This window comes from Monodelphis domestica, chromosome 3 (assembly GCF_027887165.1).
Source record: "Monodelphis domestica isolate mMonDom1 chromosome 3, mMonDom1.pri, whole genome shotgun sequence".
Classification (NCBI taxonomy): domain Eukaryota; kingdom Metazoa; phylum Chordata; class Mammalia; order Didelphimorphia; family Didelphidae; genus Monodelphis; species Monodelphis domestica.
The window spans coordinates 27,901,914-27,906,412 of NC_077229.1; the positions used below are offsets into that span (position 1 = coordinate 27,901,914).

General features: G+C 61.8%; 1 protein-coding gene across 3 annotated transcripts in view; it reads right to left on the reverse strand.

The window, feature by feature from the left end:
• The window catches only part of FAM222A (family with sequence similarity 222 member A), a 71,524-nt gene extending 67,616 nt beyond the window's left edge, over positions 1-3,908 (reverse strand). The window contains exon 1 of one of the 3 annotated variants that reach the window (XM_007490422.3): positions 3,770-3,908. The gene's annotated coding sequence lies outside the window, so the exon portion shown is untranslated. Of the gene's footprint in view, positions 1-2,024; positions 3,239-3,769 lie in introns of those variants that run through there. The other 2 variants (XM_056821594.1, XM_056821595.1) reach the window with 2 other exon arrangements.
• Between the last annotated feature and the right edge of the window lie 591 nt (positions 3,909-4,499).

The window sequence follows — 4,499 nt, forward strand, 5'->3', positions numbered from 1 at the left end:
CTGGAGGCAGGGGGCCTGGGTTCCAATCTGCCTCTTCCCGTATTCAAGGTTTATGATCGGAGATGCTTTAAGTGTCTCTAGCCTCCCTGACCTGTTTTCTTCTCTGTAAAAGGACGGAACTGAACTCGTTGGCTTCTAAGGCCACTTTCAGCTCTAGGTCCCATGATGGGGGGGTAGGGCCTGTGGCATCAGATGAGATCATCCAGCCCAGGCCCCTCATTTTACAGAGGAGGAAACTGAGGCCCATGAAGGCCGCACAGCTATTTCTGGGCAGGGATCTGGACCCAGTGGGGCGATTCGTCCTCCCCATCAGGGATGCCTTGGGAGGTTCCAGGCACAACACTTTGCACCCCCGACCCCCCAGGACCAGGCTGGGGAGGGGTATTCTTTTAAGCCCCCCTGCTCCCCCTCCTGGCACAGTTCTCCAAGTAACAAGAGAGCTGCACAAACAGAAGGGAATGCCTGGAACTGACAGCTTTCCCCCCCTCCGACTTGGCTGGTGCAAATGTAAATATGCAACAGAGACTCCTCGGCTTTGCTCCTGTTTTTACATCTCTCAGAACAGCTCTGGGGGCTGCTGGCTGGCTGGCTGGCTGGCGACTGCCGGCAAGTTTGTTTCAAAACTCAGAAAAGCTGCCAGGAAGGCAGGCGATCCAAACAGTGGCTGGGGGGCTGCCGGCCCTGCTTTCCGGGCCCGGAGCTCCGGCCAGCTCAGCGCACGCCCTTCAGCTGCTCCCCGCTATGTATGGACCTGCTCATCCCCGAGGAGATCCTGGCCCCGGGGGAAGATGCAAAGCTATTTCTTTTCCGTTCTCCCCAGTCTTTGCCCCTTTCCCCAGCACAGACTTCGAATGGGTTCCTAGAAAGGTGAAGCCTGCCGTTTCCTTGAGCTCGGGGTGGCCAGGGATCCCTGGAGGAGGAAGCTAGCAGGGAGGAGGGGCCAGAAACCTCGGTCCCCTCCGAGATCTCAGCCCCTTCCCAGCTGACACAACTCCCTGGAGCCAGGCTTCCTAGCCCCCGGGGTCGGGGTGGGGGGCTCTTCCTTAATATTAAGGCGCAGGAAAATCCCCTTTTAAAAGTCAAAAGTGGCTCCCAAGCTGTCAGCGTATTGGGGCACACAAGGGGAAGGGGGGAGCTGGCTGACCCAGAAGTGCCCCCAGGTCCCCTCTCCCTTCCCCCGCCTGGAACCCCAGGAAACTGCAGGCCTGCAAGTCCTCCCCATCCCCAGAGAGAACCCAAGGGCAGGGGTCCCCGAAGTCCTTATTTTGGCTGCCAACCTTAAATAGCGAGGCAGGCTCCCAGGGAGGATCGGGTTTAGGCTCTCTTTGTACCCCCAGCACTCAGCCCTGGGCCCAGAACCCAGGAAGTGGCTATCTAACAAGTCAAAGACTTTCCCTTACACTCCCCCCAGATCCTTAAAGTAGACGCAATTGGCCTGATCCTTCACTAGGAGGAAACAGAGGCTCGGAGAACAATCTCGCCTGCCCAGTGTCTATTTCTCTTATTCCCCAACCTGGCTTGAGTGTGTCGAGCAGGCACGGTCCCACTTTGCTGTGGATTCTGCCCATTTTCCCACTGCTCCCCCCCAAAAACCCCTGACACTGATGAATCTTAAATCACAGACGAGTCAAACCAGAAGGAGCCTTACAGAAGCCCTTCCCCGTGGGCAGGCTCAGTGGACCCTGAGCCCAGAGATGACAAGGGACTTGGAGAATGGGGGCAGGATTCAAACCCAGGTTTCTTCGCAATCTAAGACTCCCACTGAGTCTCCCTGAATCTGGAAGGTGAAGCCTGGCTCCCTGGGTGACCTTGGGTTAGAATGCCTTCCAGGGCTTCAGTGGCCTAAGGGGTAAAGTGAGGCCCCCTCAGGCCCTCAGGCCAGATGCTAAGCAAGGAACTGCCCTCAAAGGGGAAGGGCTGGTGGGATTAGTCTCCTTCAGCCCAGACATGGGCCTGGGGTGACACACCACACTGGGAGAGGTCTGTGAGGGAAAGATCTCTGGGATAGGGAACAAACTCCTGACCTGGGCTCTTCCTCTGGCTCTGCCACCAGCCAGTGGTGTGACCTTGGGCAAGTCATTTCCCCTTCTTTGGCAGGGGGGAGGTGGAGGGCTAATCTGGCAGGAGATGACCTCTAAGGACCCCTCTGGAGCAACTATTCAAGGGGAAAGATTTTCTTCCAGCCCCCCCCCCCAATAAACAAGGTCCAAAAGAAGGCAGAGAGACTTCAGCCTCTCATTATTTGGGGGTTCCATATTGGGGCCAAGTCCACTCTGGCAGAGGGTCAGCACTCACTGTCCCGAAAGCCAATCATAGCTGATCCCCCCCATGGCAAAGCCCTAAGATTAACGTGGGGTGGGGGTGGGGGGGCGAGCTTGGATCAGCTCAGAGTCTGGGGCGCCTATTCCAGTCCCTGCCAAAGCTCCAGCCAGATTTAGGTCAGCTCAGCCCGCTGAGCCCCTGTGCAGTCACAGAAGAAGCGGCCGGAAGGTCAGGGGATGCTCCTTCTCTTTCTTCACCCCTCCCTGTCGCACCCCCCCACCCCACTAACGTCCAGCCAGAGCCAGGCCTTCTTGCCTGCCTCCCTGTCCCCTTGAGGTCGGAGCTGTCAAGCGGCGTCGCCCAGGCAACACTATGTGACGTCACACCCGCTGTCTGTGACGTCACACCGCGGCGGAAACCTCAGGGACCTGGATACAATTAGACAAGTCTAGCCCGGCCAGGAGGACCAACTTTAATTAAAAAACCCAAGGGCTAGGAGCCGGATGGGGGAAGCGCCAGGGCCTGAGAGGTTGGGGGTGGGGGGGGTGGGGTGAGGAGAAGCCAGCCACTTCTCTCCCCCTCCCCCCTTTGGGGCTCCTCCCCCCTTCTTTCCCCACCAGATGTCAACCACCTACCCCAGCGCTGCACCTGCACAGCCTCCCACCTGCATTCCCTCTCTCCCCACGCCCCATTCCGCTTTCACTGGAAGGGGAGCCCCAGCTTCACATCAGCCTGGCTACTAAGTGGGGCGGGGGCAAGGGGCTGGACCGACCCCGAGCTCCCAGGCTCGCATTCCCACCCCAGACACACAGACTTTGAAGAAGGCGATGTTCTAGCTTTCAGGGTTCCAGGATTTCCCAGGACCTACCGGGGACCTTTGTTTGATGGCTGGGGCTGGGGGGGTGGCGGTGGGAAATGCAGGCTCAGCACCTCTCTCTCTCTCTCTCTCTCTCTCTCTCTCTCTCTCTCTCTCTCTCTCTCTCTCTCTCTCTCTCTCTCTCTCTCTCTCTCTCTCTCTCTCCAATCCCCTAGTTCTCTCCTCTGCTCTAACGGCCCCTGCCATTCACTTCGCCGATCCCACAAGTCCGGGTGCGAGTGTAATGATCTCTCTCTCTTTTGGGGCCACGGAGAGTGGAGGGGACGCCCAACCCTGGCGGAGTGTAGGGCAGGCCAGCCCGCAGGGTCACAACACCTTCCACTCAGCTGCCACTGGAATCCCCCTCCATTCACAGAAGCCCAGGTGTGTGTGTGTGTGGGGGGGTAGGTCTCTCCCCGGTCCTGGAAAGTTCCCCAGACTCTGAAGGCAAGAGGAGGGGGAGGCAAGTGACTCTCCTCCCGCTGGGTCGGCGCCCAGAGCCCATCCCCCGGATAGTGCCCCCTAACCCTCATGCTGTCAGCGCCTTCCTCGGCCTGCCCCCCATATTTCCCTCAAGGTGGCTCCGAAAGAAGGGGGACCCCACCTGGCTGATCCCCGTGACTGCCCCTCCCTCCATCTCCCCGGATTTACCTTGTTTGCCCGAGCCGTGGTTGCTGGATGGAGCCGGGCTCAGCGAGGACTAGCTGCTGTCCGAGGCTGAGCCATGAGCCGCGGACGGCGGCACGAGGCGATCCGGGCGGAGAGGCAGCCTGCGGGGTAGCGGCCGCCACGTCGGAAGCTGCCAGCCGGCTGCTGGGCACTGCTGGCACACGCACGCGTGGGGCCGGCCGCGGGGCTCTGGTTCAGCAGGGGGTGAGCTGCCCTGGGGCTGGGGCGGGGGCCGGGTTGCTCCGGTTGCTGCTGTTGCGGGCCGGCCCGCCGCCGGCTCTCGGCTGCATCCCGGCCCGGCCGGCCCCGGGCCGCCCGCTCTGCCCCCTTCTTCCTCGGGCGCTGTGTCTGGCCCCAAGCCCAGTGCAGCCGGCGGGGCGGACTTAGTTAGCTCCGCGCCTCCGGGTGGCCGCCGGGGGCTCCAGTCTCCGACGCGGCGCGGCCGGGCCAGCTCATCGGCGCGGCCCCGGCGCCCGGCTCTTTGTTGCTTCCTCCCGGGCCCCGCGGGGGCTACAGCGGTAGGTCCCCGCTCCGGGGCTAGGCGGCTCCGGCAGGCACGCGAGGGGCCCCGCGCGAGCGATGGCCGCGGCGGCTCCGGTTCACCCGCGGCGGCTCCGGTTCAGCCGGCGCCCCTCCTCTCTCTCCTGGGCCCCGGGAGGATGCGGGTGGGGGAGGGGAAGAGAAGGAGGGGGAGGAGCAGGCAAGCGGCGGC